We start from the raw sequence: 16,352 nt of genomic DNA on the forward strand, positions 1-16,352 counted from the left end.
GAACAACTCAAAAGAGATTAGAGAGGAATCTTAGGGGGCAATGAGTTTATGAGAATGAGGGAGGAGTAACTCTGAGTGAGAATGGTCACACATGTGAAGAATATCATCGTCACTGAATTGCACACACTGAAATTGCTTAACCCCCAGGACTATGGCCCTTAGACGTCCCTCAAGTCTGGAAGTGAACTCACCCCTGTGGTTCAGCTGTCAGGTGAACATGAGACAGGCCTATATGGTAAAGATAATACCAGTGAGGCATGCGCTTTTGAGAACAATGAATCATTCAAAATCCAAAGAGTAGCATTTGCCAGAAATAAAACAACTTTCCTTGCTCTGAGTGAGGAGGATTTGAAGTGCCTACTGATGAAGATCAAGGATGGCAATCTTCACTATGGGTTACAACTCAATGTCAAGATCACCAAACCCTTGCAACTGGACCACTAAGTCACAAACTGGAAGCGGCAGTCAAGAGATCAATGATGCATTATAGGTGGCAAATCTGCTGCACAAGACTTCTTTTGAGTGTTGAGAAGCGCAGATGTTACTTTGAGGAAGAAGGTGTGCCTGACCCAAGTCATGGTATTTTCAATTGCCTCGTATCCATGTGAAAGTTGGACGGTGAATAAGGAAGAAAAAGCAATGCATTTGAATTGTGGTGCTAGAGAAGAATATCGAACGCACCAGAAACTGCTAAAAGGATAAACAAATATGAATTGGCAGAAGTACAGCCAGAGTGCTCCTTAAGGGCAAGAATGGTGGGACTTCATCTCACATCCTCTGGACAGGTTGTCAGGAGAGACCAGTCCCCGGAGGAGGACGTCATGCTTGGTGGAGTAAAGGAGCAACACAGATGAGGAAGGCCCTCAAGGAGATGGATGGACACCGTGGCTGCGACAGTGGGCTCAGACAGAGCAACAACTGTGAGGAGCGCTGTTTCATTCTGTGGTGCACCTACCAACAACAACAAGCCTCAGAAGGCAGGAAGGGAGAGGACAGAAGGACAAATCCGAATGGGAAACCCAGAGAAGAAGTGGGACACCTGTCGACTGCAATCAATGTCACACATTAAAACCGTTAAGTATAAAACGAATTTACCTGCTAAACTTTCACCCAAACCACCAGTCAAAGAAAACAGAAATTGTCAAATTGACGTATGTTCACCTATAAATGTTCTCAAGGACATAAATAATTTCTAGAAAATAAATTTCCAATGTGAAACATTTAACCAGAAAGAGGTTGAGCTAAAAAAAAGAATAAACACTGAAGGAAAAATGTAGGTTTCTGACAGGCAAAGGTTAATAGGCTTAATATATGTAAAACTCCTAACATTAATATGAAAAAGCTTACACTGAAAATAGGGACAAAGGGCAAAACCTATGGAAGGAAAATACAGTGGCCAGTAAACATTTGAAAATAAACTGGAACCTCACTAAAAATGAAAAAAATTATAAAGCTAGACTACTATATTGTGTTAGTTATCTATTGCTAAATAATAAATCACTCGAAGACTGAGTAGCTTACAACAACAATCAATCCTGATTTTCTCAGTTTTCCTGGGTTGGGGATTTGGGAGTGGCTTGGCTGTGTGGTGCTGGCTCGGGATCTCTCGGGCAAGATCGGGGCTGCAGCCACCTATAGACTGGAGGGGCTGACGCAAAGATAGAGCCCTCACAGGACAGTCAGTCCGTGCTGGCTGTAGGCCTCCGTTTCATGTCACATGAACTCCCATGGGCTGCTTGAGTGGCCTCATGATATGGTCATTGGTTCCCGAAGAACAACTAACTGGAAGAGTACGTCTGAGATGGCAAGTTGTTGCCACGTAGGCTCAGAAGTCCTAGAAGTGCAACTTCTACAACATTCTATTCATCTTACGGGTCCGCCATATTAAAGTTTCTGTGGGTGGGGAAGGATACACATGGCGCTATCTTGGGATGGCAACCAGGGATATTTTCAATTGACCAATATGTTGAAAGGAAGAAAATGGAAACTCCCACCCACTGTTGGTGGCTATTGAGCAAAACATTTGCAAGGCTTTCAGAATCATTGAACCAGTAATTTTCATTCTAAGGATTTGACCTGAGAAGATAATTATCGATGCGCAAAGTAGATTAAAGGATAAAGGTGCTCATCGTAGTTAATGATCAGCACATTTGCCATAACTTAAGTCCCCATCATTGGGGAACTGGTTTAGTGAATGGGGGTGCCTCATTCAATGGAATTTGACGTACAAGAATATTTAATGACATGGAAAGATATTTGTTTTCTGTTGTAAGTTTTGCTTTGGGGTTTTGTCTGTGTGTGTGTTTTAAAAAGCAACAAGCTAGTTGTTTACTATGTGAGAACATTTTAAAATCATTTGTGTAAAGAGGAAAAGAGACAGACAGACAGATAGGCCAAAAAGATAAACTTCAAATGTAACCAATGCTTATATTTTGTAAGCGTTTTATTAGGGGCTCATATAACTCTTATCACAATCCATACACACATCAATTGTGTAAAGCACATTTGTACATTCATTGCCCTCATCATTCTCAAAACATTTGCTCTCCACTTAAGCCCCTGACATCAGCTCCTCATTTTTCCCCTCCCTCCCTGCTCCCCCTTCCCTCATGAATCCTTGATAATTTATAAATTATTATTTTGTCATATCTTGCCCTGTCTGACGTCTCCCTTCACCCACTTTTCTGTTGTCCGTCCCCCAAGGAGGAGGTCACATGTAATCGGTTCTGCCTTTCCAACACACCCTCCCTCTACCCTCCCAGTATTGCCACTCACACCACTGGTCCTGAAGGGATCATGAGCCCTGGATTCCCTGTGTTTCTGGTTCCTATCTGTACCAGTGTACATCCTCTGGTCTAGCCAGACTTGCAAGGTAGAATTGGGATCATGATAGTGGGGGAGGGGGGAGGAGGAAGCATTTAGGAACTACATCGCATCCTGACTGGCTCATCTCAGTCTGTAAGGGGATGTCCAGTAGCCTACAAATGGACTTTGGGTCTCCACTCCGCACTCCACGCCTCATTCACTATGATAAGATTTTTTGTTCTGATAATGCCTGATACCTGATCTCTTTGACACCTCGTGATCGCACAGGCTGGTGTGCTTCTTCCATGTGGGCTTTGTTGCTTCTGAGCTAGATGGCCACTTGTTTACCTTCAAGCCTTTAAGACCCCAGACATTGTATCTTTTGATAGCCGGGCACCATCAGCTTTCTTCACCACATTTGCTTATGCACCCATCTGTCTTCAGCGATTGTATCATGGCGGTGAGCACACAATTATATGATTTTTTTGTTCTTTGATGCCTGATAACTGATCCCTTTGGCACCTTGTGATCACACAGGCTGGTGTGTTTCTTCCCAAGATGGTCTTACCTGCCCCCCTTTTTTAAGTAATCATTTTCTGTACTGAATACATGTGTGCTGATAATAAGGCAAAATCGTGTATTTAAACTTTTTAAAACATCCAACTCAGGTATCACCCTCTCCCAGAAGCGTCTCCAACTCTTGCTCTTGTAGCTCTTACCTTGCTTCTCGTGCCCTATGGCAGCCTGTCCATCCCTCCTTTGGCACACTTTCCAAGTGACATTGGCTTGCCTCTCACAGTCCTCATTAGCCTCTTCCTACTTATCTTTGCCATGTCCAGATCCCTGGTGCCTTGTAAGCAACAAACGCTGTGTGGTGTGCTGAATATAAGCAAATTGGCCTGCTCACTTAAAAGACAAGCCACTTGGTGTGTATGTGTTAGGTTTCATGTCCACTCTATGAGGTTTTTCTCGGAGGAGCAAGGCACTGTGAGTGGTGTGATGTGGGTCATAGATGCTCTTGGCCTTGACGCCAACCCTTTCCTTTGGAATGGCTCCCAAATCAGGTAGGGACCCTTGCACAGAACCTAGTTCGTGGTTCTCTCAAAGAGCTGGATTGGTAGTACATTATTAATTCTGCTGTTTGCTTTCAAAACAGTAGACTGAACCACAAATTTAACCAGCGCTTCATTTTGATAGCCTTTGGTTCTGGCCTAGGGGTCATCCATTAAATGATGACAGACCAAGAACTTGAACTGAAGCAGAAATCAACTGTATTCAATTAATCACAACTCAGAAATGCACTGAAAATAGCAAGTGATTCAGCATTTAAGCTGCCTCCCTTTCTACCGCCAATACCAACAGGCCAGATAAGGCAGTTACGGCTCTGAAATATGCCTTGCCTGCTTTGCCAAAGCTGCTAAATCTCGAAGAGTTGTGAGCAATTTAATCAAGATGAGAAGAGTTTGGGACAAGAATACATGGCAAAGTTGAGTTATAAATGTTTTTTCCTTTCCGCAAGAATTTGGGACGTTTTAATCAGGTCTTAAATTATGTTATATAGAACACAAATGAAAATTTATTATTAATGAGGAAGGATGCTTCAAGCTTCTTTACTTCCATTCTGGAATGTAGCTCATAAAATTAATCAAGGACTAAAGAAGCATGGATTATTCATACCCCGAATTCAATTCTGACTGTGTACACGTTACCTCAGAGCAGGGAAGTTGTTGATATCTAAAATGTGGAGCTGGCTAGAGACAGCAGGACAACCCTGAAATGGCCAGGTGAATTCCCCTCAGGCAACGGGCACACACTTCAAAAAAGGGTGGGTTTGACAGAATGTCCGAAGTTCAACTAGGAAGTCCCAGCTCGAAAGACTGCCCTGCCCCAGCCGACTTTTAACAAACCTCAATTGTTCCCCTACCTTGTCCAGATGACAAAAATCCTGCTGTCTTCCTTACCTGCCACTGCCATAACGGGACAGTCCACAAGGTGGTGCCTTAAAATAACAGAAATGTATTCTCTGTCCATTTCGTGTGGCTGTAGGCTCTTTTCCAGCTTCTAGTAACTCATTTAAACAACTCACTGCCATCGAATCGATTCGGACTCATAGTGATTCTGTAGGGCGGAGTAGAAATGCCTGTGTGGGTTTCTGAGACTATAAATATTAACAGAAGCAGAAAGACTCATCTCCCCCCGCCCCCTCAAGCAGCAGCTGGTGCCTTCAAACTGCCCACCCTGTGATCATCAGCCCACTGCTGAACCCACACCACCACCAGGGCTCAGTTTCTAGGAAGGGCTGGCAAGCCTTGGTGTTTCTGGACTTGTGAATGCACCTGCCATTTGTCTATCTTCACACGGTGTCCAGTTGGCACTTGAGTGCGGGCGTCTCTGCGTCTGTTCTCCTGTTTTTACACTAGGACACTGAAGGGTTCAGGTGTTGTGAGGAAAAGAGAGCTGCATTTACAAAGAAAGTACGGAGCATCAGGCTCATCGAGCTGGGCAGTGTGTCTGAGGTCTTCTGCAGCTTGGTCAGATCCATGCTCAGAGAGCAGCGAGTTGGTGGAAGCCTGGCCACCTGATAAAGACGTGTTGGTCTGTCTGCCATTTGGGTTTGGGGTGGCTTTTGTTTGCTTGCTTTTACAACTGCCTCGAGGCCTCCCTTGCACCGAACCAAAACAAACAGCTCAGAAGAAGAACTTCCTCTCATTTTTGCATTCTGATTCACTCGGCGCGCATCACATTTATCCCTGTTGGGGAGATCCATATTTTCGTGACAAAGGTTTCACATTAATTGTAAAAGTAGATTCAATGATGTCATAATTTCTCATTTTGTTTGGTCCTGAAGCAAACAGTCATTCCCTAAAGAGATCGAGGCTGCGTGCATTCCACCAGATAATTACTGCTGTTTCTTATTGAGGCAGAAAGTACAATAAGATCTTTGTTTTTACGAATATGCCCCTAACTCATAAATAAGATTAATAAAAGATTATGGAATAATGAGGGGCAGCTATTAGATTGTGACTCATACTTTTATTTACTGTTGGGAGTAACTTGGTAAAGAAAGAATGTTGGAATTTGAAAGACTTCAAATTCAAAAGGGTGGCAGGGTGGTCCGCTCTCGAGTTCACTAGGGATGCCCCATGGGATGCCCATCGGAACCGAGGGGGGTGGAAAAGCAGATGCCAGGAGAGCAAGGGACACAAGGACTGTCAGCCTGAGAGCTACAAATGGAAGGAAGCTCAGAATATTATCTTGGGAAAAAATGTTTTCCGTCAACTCAGAAAATGCTGGCTTTCTTTTTCAGTTTGCCTGAGGGGTGACCAAGAGAAATGCGCACCAAACGATCTCTGCTCAGTGCTGAACCTGGTAAAGGGCGATGATTCCGGTGGATCAGTCTGCAGTTAGGAAATATTGTTAGCAAACAGCTCAGGGTGGAATTGGATAATGAAATGGGTGCAAACTCATCAGTGGTTCTATTAGAGGCTCATCATTTCAAATTGCGGTTATTTTCTACAGGACAAAACCTTTGACTGAAATCTGTAATTTGACCAAGTGGGCCATGCTAGCCGTGGGAGTAGGTGCTCATTTTGTTCAGGCGTGTCTCTAAAATCAAGTTTAAAAATAAGCACCATTAATCAGCAAATAGGAAAAAATCCCTGAAATAAGGGCAAAGCAACTTAGAGGTGTCATCTGACAGACTTTCATACAAACGCACTGGCCCATGAGGACCTGTAGACACGTCATTACCGAAATTAGCACATCAGAGGTCCCCAAAGCCTGTGTCCCTGCATCCTGTCCCTTATTGTATTGCATATCCATCAGACTGACCTCCTGGAAAGTGGGGAGGAAGGGGGTGGATCCAAATTGCCACCATCTAGCTTGAGCCCCTGGACATTACCGCCCCTGCTGGCGTTTCTGAAATTCGAGGCGCAGACAGACATCTCTGAGGAGGTGGTGTTTGCACGCCTATAGTATCTGAAGGGAAACCCCAGTGTTGATGGCCGACTTTCTGTTCTGTATATACTTATCACTAAAACAAAACCCTAACAATGACACTGGAGAGGTAGGCACACCTCAGAAGAATCATTCGAGATCAAACGGGCAGCCCTTGCCCGAGAACAGAGTTTTGAAGGATTAAGAAAGGAGGAGGAACGGGAAGAGGAAACACAAGACGGCAGTGGACTCAGTAGGGATGCTCTGTGGGGACTGCAGCCCACGAGATGAAACAAACGTGTGTGGCTTGTTGAAAGGAGACCTGATGGTCTATAAACCTCCACTGAAGTCACAATTCAAAAGTGGGAAAATCCAAGAAAAAAACTGAAAACCAAGGGCCCCCTTATGACCGGTTGAGGACGCTGTGTACTGCTACCTAATAAAGCTCCTCTCCACCACTGCACTCTGGGAGTCCTCCTTACCTTCCCAGCTGATGGAGCAAAGCAGGGCCTGGCAAAAAACAAGAAACGTGGCCAGGTGCATGGCACCTGTGGACATTAAGACCCATGGTGAGGGAGGCTCCTGCGCAGAGGGGAGTGCCAACATTGGTGGCCGAGACATTTGTTCCGGAATAAAAGGGACAGCTAGCGAGGGAATGGAAACACATTTCATTAGATGCATCTGGATAGTCTTCCAGAAAAATGAAACAAAAGCCAAAAAGTCAATGAGAAGAATGCTTACATAAAGGAGGTCAGGGGACTTTGGACTTTCTGCTCAATTTGAAGTGGTCCATTTATTTAACAACAACAAACAAGTCCGTGTCAGGTCCTCACGAGTCTCTGGCATTGTCGTCTTTCCCCTGCACTCTGTTGCACTCAGCAAACACTCGGGTGCCTATCTATGGAGCTCAGGGTGCTAGGTCTCCAGCTCCTGAGAGGTTTCTAATGATCAATCCAAAATTTACAAACTTAAAAAATAGACAACATTTTATACCCCTTGTGCTGAGGGCCTAAGACTGGTCCAAGCGTGACTCTAGACCTAGGGCTGGGTACCATGCACAACTTCATTCACTTCACCAACCAGACCCAAGCCCAAGGTCAACTCTTTAGACCCACACATTAATATACACATATTGCTTACAAATTAGTTAAGGTCCAACTGGAGATCCCCTTGCAGAAGGGTCTCGGGGAGGAGACGAGCCAGTCAGGGTGCGATGTATCAACGATGAGAAATACAACTTTCCTCTAGTTCCTAAATGTTTCCTCCCCGCTCCCACTACCATGACTCGAATTCGACCTTGCAAGTCTGGCTAGACCAGAGGATGTACACTGGTACAGATAGGAACTGAAAATCCAGGGAATCCAGGGCGGATGAGCCCTACAGGACCAGTGGTGTGAGTGGCGAAACAGGGAGGGTAAAGGGAGAATGGGTAGGAAAGAGGGAACCGATTACAAGGAACTATATGTGACCTCCTCCCTGGGGACAGACAACCGAAAAGTGGATGAAGGGAGATGTCGGACAGGGCAAGATATGACAAAATACCCATTTATAAACTATCAAGGGCTCATGAGGGAGGGGGGAGCGGGGAGGGAGGGGAAAAATGAGGACCTAATGTCGGGGGTTTAAGTGGAGAGAAAATGTTTTGAGAATGATGTACAAATGCTCTTTACACAATTGATGTGTGTATGGATTGCGATAACAGTTGTATGAGCCCCTAATAAAATGTTTTTAAAAAATTAGTTAAGGCCTAAAGCTGAAAAAGAGGAGGTGGTCATGAAGCTCATGAACCTGGAGTCCAATGTGAGCACTGGATGTAAATGGTTCCGACTAGGGATTCTGATACATGTTGTACAGGCAGCTCAGCAGAACACCCATGCCACTAACCTGGTACCCTGCTTAGGCCTAAGAGTACCCAACTTAAATAACGCATGGGCTTGATTTCATCTGTGACACCATCGTGGCCCACCTCTGGTTTCAGCAAAGAGAAAGCGTGAATGTGGGCGCCTGGACACCACTACTCTTCTCGCCTGCTGAGCCCCGTCAGGCAATCTGTACGTAATCTGGCAGATGAGACAGGCTGCGAACAACAGGACAAAGAAGGGGAAACCACCCTCCCAGAACACTCTTGGGCACAGTGTGGCTGATGAGGAAACAGATTAGTTCCAGTCTTTTTCCCTCTAAATCTGATCCCTGAAGATGCATCCTCCCTTGCTCCTAGACAAGGTGAAAAACCTTGATGATATTCTAAACCCTTCAAACCAGCTGGGGAATCTCTAAGTCCAATGAAGGCCGCATTAAACATGCAAGTCTTATGTCTTCTGTTGCAGGCATCAGCGGTTCTCAACCTATGGGTCACAACCCCTTTGGTGGGCCGAACGACCCTTTCACAGAGGTTGCCTGATTCATAACAGTAGCAAAATGACAGTGATGAAGTAGCAATGAAAATAATGTTATGGTTGGGGGTCACCACCACATGAGGACTGTATGAAAGGGTCACGGCATTAGGAAGGTTGAGAACCACAGATTGTGGTGAAGGCCCCACTACGGCAGGATTAGCACCTGCTTTAAAAGGCAACCTCCTGAATGAGTTGCTGGGCCCGTGGGCTCAGGGCCATGGGCTCAGGGGACATAAAAGTGAATTCGCAGAACACAGTCCAGAAAGACAATCTTTTGCATCTTACATAGGTGAACATCAACCAGAGTCTAAGATGCAACTATTGGTCTCACCCCAACTGGAGGAAAGAGGAGTAATGAAAATTGGAAGCTACGTGGAAATGATTGGTCCAATGGGCTAATGGACTACATAAACATCAGTCTTCATGACAGAAGAACTGGGTAGCATCATTTGCCCAAAGACAAAGTTCAGAGGGATAGGAAAGGAGGAGGAATGGAAACAGGAAACACGGGAAGGGAGTGGGATATGTGATGTCAGATTGTGGGGGTGGCAATCAATGTCATACAACAAAATGTATGTGGACTGAGTTGAAAACTGATCGACTCAGTAAACCTTCCCTCAAGTCACATACCTTAGGCTAATTACCATTCATTTTTTGTGATCAATTTAATCTTTGACTATGAGGTAGGCTGATATTACTCAGAGGAAGGGCAAGAGTTTCTGTTCTGAACAAAATTACATTGGGTTTATTATTAGAGGGAATAATTAGAAAATTTAGTATTAAGATCTGGGAAGGTGAGCACATCTTTTTCTAATTGTTTCATGTTCTTCATTCACCAGAGACTTAGCAGGGTCAGTTTGCCTCGATAACAATTTACTGGCTTGGAACCCCTATAGGACAGTCCTCCTCTGTCATATCAGATCGCTAGGATCACAATCAATTTGACAGCAGTTCATTTGTTTTTCTTTCATCACTGAGATTTTAATTAACTATTGGAAAGCCTTAACCAAGTACAATAGCTTGTTGGGGGACGCTATGGGAACCCCCCCCCTTTATTTCCAAAATGATTTTTGTTGCTTGGATCAGCCATTCTGTACTGGTTGCTTTTGTACCCATAGCTCATCCTCTTCATAGCTTATTCTGCACTGCAACAAAATGTTATCTTAACTTAATGAAGTAGTAAAACCACTATTTTTATTTTCATCCCTTTAGGAAATAGCTATTGCCAAAGTGAAAAGGTACATCATATTTTATCTTGTTATATAAGGTGGATGCAATTTGCAGAGGTATTATTTTCTTAATAGGGTTGGTTTGAAGGAAACATTAGTGTTCGTCTCTGACATTTGTCATGTTAAAATGGTTTGATTCTATTTTAGAAATTTAAAATGCAATGCAATTTGAACACTTAATAAAACTTGGATTTTATTTCATAACTAGAATAGTTAAAAATGACCTCTTAATGGAATGGACATTTGCATCCATCACAAACTATGTCATGCAGAGTTTAAGGAATTGTTCATATGAGCATTTAGTACCCCGTGATACAAACACAAGTAGGCATAAGAGTGGAGAACAAGCGGAGTCTGAAGATATATATATGTGTGTGTGTGTATATATATATATCTGAATATACATAACTTCTGAATTCCGAATCTTTCCCTTTCTAACCTTTATTGAGCAGTTCATGCATAGAGTAAGAGGTTAGTACTTGTTGAATACATAAATATTGAAAGAGGTGCAATCGGACAAATAGGTAAACATTGATCTAGAGTCACTTTCGGGTTGTGGGTATCAGTCAGTGGTTTCATACAATCACAGCAGATGGGATGCTCAGCACTCTCTTAGATCTAGTCAAAGCCCCCTTTTTTCCTTCTGATCACTTGTTCTCTCTCCTCCGCCACAGATGAGGCAGGAGAGAATGATGGTTCCCTACCATCATTACGCTCCTGCCCTATCCTAACCAGAAGCAGAAAAGCAGTGAGTACCTTCATGGTATATAAATCGTTTCTATGGGAAGAGGTTCTTAGGTGGTGAATGAGCCGATATCAACAGCAGGCAGAAAGGACAAGGTAAAAGTGAGGAAATTGAGGCAGAAACATTTGCATTGATTTGCATTCAAGGCCAGTATCTCATTTCGGATTCCAATCCAATGTTCTTTCCTTCCTCGTTAGAAATGTGAGCATGTCCAGGGTACTGTGCTTTTCACCTCGCACCTTCCCAAAATTCGGAACCTTCATTGGTCAGTGATTTCCACTCTAGTCTACAAAAATTAAAACCATATCTAAACTTACCAGCTAAATTGTTTTCATCAAAACCCTATGTTAGCTTGGACAATTTTACAATGATTTTTATCAAAATCTATAGTTATAGCTTTTAATAAATGTTCCATGGATTTAAGAGGAGCATGAGTTTTTATGATAAATGAGGCTTTCATATTTCCATATGGGTAGGAAAGATGGGGGGAAATAAAACAATAAGGAGCCAGCAAAGAAGACAGTAGTAGAGTGTTGATTTGATGCCATTTATGCAGGTTCCTACTTCCAGTCTTGAGTGTTGGGTCCTTATTGGTGATTACAGACCCTACAGATTTTTGAGGGAAGCAGGGTAGAGAAATGGGATGTCATTAGGTAGAAAGCCAATGACAGTCCAATGTCACTTACAGCCATCTCATTTATCTGAATGGAAATGAGAAAATGTGAACTCAATAAATTTCCCAGTAATGTGCTAGAGATTCTTAAAAACTAAAGTCTTTGGCACTCCATTTTTAAAATTATCAATCAAGGCATGGGACTTGGGAAAGAATGTTTTAGGAATTTTGAGAGAAATGAAAGGTGCTATTTCAAAGCAAATAAATGTCACCATTTTTGCACTGTCTGGATCCTATACGGATGACTAAACATATCGAATACATTTCTAGACAACAGTTTTAAAAGTAAGATATTTTATATACAACATATATGAGGGCGATTCAAAAAGTTCATGGGACATGTTCATTACGTTCAGTCCATCTCTCCTAACTGTTCAAAGCCCCCTCATATAGCATCTATGGTGTTATATATATATTTTATATATTGCACAATACCTATCATGTAAAGCACAAGCTTGCTTATAAAGTCAGAAGTACAAAGACGTGCAGAAAGAGGAGCCAGGGCTGTTAAAGCACTCATTCAGTCAAGAACACTTTCTCCTCCGGAAGCTCCATCACCCAGCCATACTTCACCGGCCGATCTCCCATCGGGCTCCTGACTCTGCCTCCAGCATACCCAGCAACACCGATGGCTCAGTCCAGAAGCTCTTCGAGGTCTCCCCAACCGCCATGCACAATCACATCTCTGCAGCAGGGATTCGCACTACCTCCCAATCGGCCAGCCATACCTGCGCGCTCCACGAGATGCCTACCACGACGAAGCACTGTGATCAAAACTCCCTTAAGAGAACTTGATCAAAAAGGGCAAAAACTGCATCACTGAATTTCAAATTTTTATGGCCTCCAGACCCTCTGGCGCCTGTGGAAGCTTAATGAACCCTGGAAACAACTGCCCGGAGATCATTTTAAAAGTTGAAATCTTAAACTAAAAATATCCCCCTAGCCTTCTTAAACCAAACAATAGTTTCATTTAACTAGTGAAACACCTCGGCCTTGAACATTGTACTCTTTTAGAAACTATCTGTAGGGGATCAAATTGACGACAGTAACTGAAATGGTCAGATCGGGGGGTGTAGGGAACTGTGAGTTTATGGGAACGGGGCAGGCACAACCCAGAGGAGGCAGAGAGTGATTACAGAACACAGAGAATCAATGTCACCGAAAGGTACATGCAGCGATTGAATGGGCGCATGGTTGGCGGTATGTATTCTCAACAGCAACAATAATAACTAAAGAAATAAAACACATAAAGAAAGTGTTGTTGGACCAACATCTCCCTTCCGGTTCCACTGACATTGGGAAGGGGCCAGTGAGCAATGCTTCTGGTGACCGGTGCCTCCACCTCTGTGTGGAAAGCGCCCCTGGGGTGACTTCCTGCCCCCACCTCCAGATCCCAGAGAACACAGAGGTAAGCGAGGGGGGTTTTTCTTTATTTGCTTTTTCTCCCTCTTTTCTCTTTTCTGTCTTTATAACTCACTTTAAACTACCTGCCGGCAAAGGAAGCTAAATGCGTCAGCGATGGATCCTCATGAGTCACCGTTTCAGTGGGAAACAAAGCAGCCTTGCTTCAAAAAGCAATTCAATTAATTTTGTTATGTGCCGTGGAAAGAAGCTTTTAACGATGAATCAAAACAGTTACACGCAATTGTCTAAAAATAAGTGAACGGCACAACCGGTCGTCTGGGTCTTGCGTAAGGAGATGGTGAAAGGAGCAGAAAGAAGGAGGTAATTCAGAATGGTAAGTAACATAAACTTATGGAGAAAAACAAAGTCGGGAGGGGCCTGGGTGTGAGTCTGCAGGAAACCAAAGCAAGCGTGTCCTCCTTCAGGAGCCTCGGACAGCAGAGCACACATTCCTGTGCAGCCTTTCAACTCCCTCCCTGGGCTTCTCCCTCTACTCATCTGCAAAATGGGAGGTCCCCCCGCCACCTTCTTTTCCCAGGGTTGTAAGGCAAATGGCCGAGTGGACAGGGAAGTACTCTGCGAGGAGAAACTGCTGAACCCATATATGATATTGTTCCAGTTATTCATGCGTAGCTACTGCCTCCAAGTACCAAGGAAACACGGAATTAGACCGCTTTTAAATAAACCTCGTGTTGCTGCTTTATTTTCTCACCTCCCTAGGGCTGAAAAATATGGCAGAACCATGAGGACACTGGGACCTGTGTCTCAGCTCCCCAACTGCTCCAACTCGCTGAATGACACCCTTCACCGCTGGTCAAGAGCACCCTTGGCGTTCTCCTGCAGTGGACTCCTTCCTCCAGCATCCATCAGATCAGTCAGTCCCTCAGAAGCTACCACGAGTCTCACCACCTCCACTTTGTGCAAAGGCCCTGATCTGAGACCCCATTATGGTAGCACGTCTCTCCTGATGATTTTATTGGCCGCTGGCCTCCCACCTGTTCTGGCTCATATCTCTTCTCCCTTCAAAGCAATCCGATCTCTCTCCCTCCCTCTCTCTTCTTCTTTCTCAAGCTCATACTTCGGAAAGTGTTCTGGATTGAATGATGTCCCTGCCTCATCACTAAAGACACAAAGTCGGTATATCGCACCTTGCTCACTGACTGTGTGGTAAGAATCAGCATGAATCCAATTGCCACCTGGCAGTGGACCCAGGCTCCAGCTTCCAACAATTCCCTTCCTTGCCCTTAGCTACTTCTATTGTATTTCTCCTCTCTGACCCTAATCAGCCAGAGTTAGATCAGAGCTCATCCCTTGTCCCCTAAGTGAAGGCAAAACACGCATGTTGTAAGAACTATAGTCTTTTTCCTCCTATTTCTGGTACTCAGTTAACCAAGGGCTGAGTCTTCACAACCTGACTGCCAGTCTCTGAATTATCCACCCAAGCAAAGTCAGGGTCTCAGTGACTCATTTGCCGTGATCGAGTCTGTACTTACTCATAAGCATGCCTCTGGAAACCAGAACAAAATCCTGCCGGGTTGGGCACCATCCGCACAGTTGTTATGCTTGAGGCCACTGTAGCAGCCCATGCCAATCTCTATACCTGAGGGACTTCCACCTGGTCTCGCCCCTTCTACTTGACCAAGCTTGGCATCCTTTCTAGGTCCTGGTCTGGCCTGATAACATGTCCAAAGCACCCAGGAGACAAAGCCTCCCCATCCTCCCTTCAGAGGGACACGCTGGCTGTGCTTCTGCCCGGACAAACTTGCTTCTTCTTTTGACACCCCATGGTACTTTCAATAATCTTCGCCAGCCTCGTCAGTCAATGCACCAAGTTTTCTGTAGTCTTCCTTATTCATTATCCTGCTCTCATGCAGAAGGCAATCGGAAACACCATGACTTGGGTAAGGCATGCCTTAGCCCTCTAAATGGCATGTTTGCTCTTTAACACGTTAAAGAGGTATTATGCAGCAAATTTACCCTAGGTAATATATCATTTGATAATTTGACTGTTGTTTCCATGAGCATTGATGGTGGATCCAGGCAAAATTAAATGCTTGCTAACTTTAATCCTTTCACCCCGTTTATCAAGTCTATTGGTCCAGTTGAGAGGATTTTTGTTTTCTTTTCACTGAGGTGTAATTCAGACTGAAGGCTGTAGTCTTTGAGCATCACCAGTAAATGCTTCAAGTCCTCCTTGTTTTCAGCATTGCTGTAACATGCAAGCCACCCCAGGACAACAGATGGAGGAGCATTGCTACCGTGCGTTCATTTCTTCTCACAGATTTGATAGAGACCACCTACACTTACAGTGTCCCATTTATTACAACCAGAAAGGATACAAATGAAGAGACACATCAGGGACAGTGTGGGTCTCAACATGAGATCTCACTGTCCACAGACATGCTACCCCTTCCCCTGCAAGATGTTCTTGCCCATCCAGGAAGCTCCACTGTTTCCCTGTTCAGAGGCTCAAAAAAATGCATATGCATGATGTGGCCTCAAAGCATAGTCATATTTGGTACCTCATTACATTTGCATAATCGACCAAATCAATGAATAGGCATGCCCCCCCCCCCTTTACCCGCAGTTGTCTGCCTAGATGTGATCTTTGTAAGGAGCCCTAGTGATACAGTGCTGAGTACCTGGCTGCTAACCGAAAACACAAAGATTCGAAGCCAGCAACCATTCCATGGGAGAAAGATGTGACAGTCTCCTTCCACCGAGACTCACAGCCTCGCAACCTCTAGGTGAAGGAGTCACTCTGCCCGTCAGGGTCATTATGAATCATTTTCGGTGGTTTGGACTTGGATACACAGACAGCACCTCTTCTATCTTAAAGTGAAAGTGCTTAGTGGCTGCTCTGATCATGACCATCGGAAAATATGCCTGAGGTCAGGGACAATTTTTTAAAAAGGCTTTAATCATAGCTCAAATAAGTATCACGATGTCCGCGTACTTCAGTGCTGACGTTTTACTTATGGACTCAGATTCTCTAGACACTTAGACACAATGCTAACTAGTTAACAGCATGTTCTCTGGACTCATTTTGGCCCCTCTTCCTACTCTAATCTTCTAAATACAGATTTCCACCGAATACTATGTCCTTGCCACACTCCCTTTATCTCTTTACACTATTTATCTTGACAATTTCTCCAAATGGCTTG

General features: G+C 44.2%; 1 pseudogene; it reads left to right on the forward strand.

Moving 5' to 3' along the window:
• Positions 1-217: 217 nt before the first annotated feature.
• On the forward strand, positions 218-12,579 carry LOC101645587 (annotated as a pseudogene).
• The last annotated feature ends 3,773 nt before the right edge of the window (positions 12,580-16,352 follow it).

The sequence above is a fragment of the Echinops telfairi genome, unplaced genomic scaffold (assembly GCF_000313985.2).
Source record: "Echinops telfairi isolate 266 unplaced genomic scaffold, ASM31398v2 ScPeMD7_7472;HRSCAF=8510, whole genome shotgun sequence".
NCBI classification, from domain to species: Eukaryota; Metazoa; Chordata; class Mammalia; order Afrosoricida; family Tenrecidae; genus Echinops; species Echinops telfairi.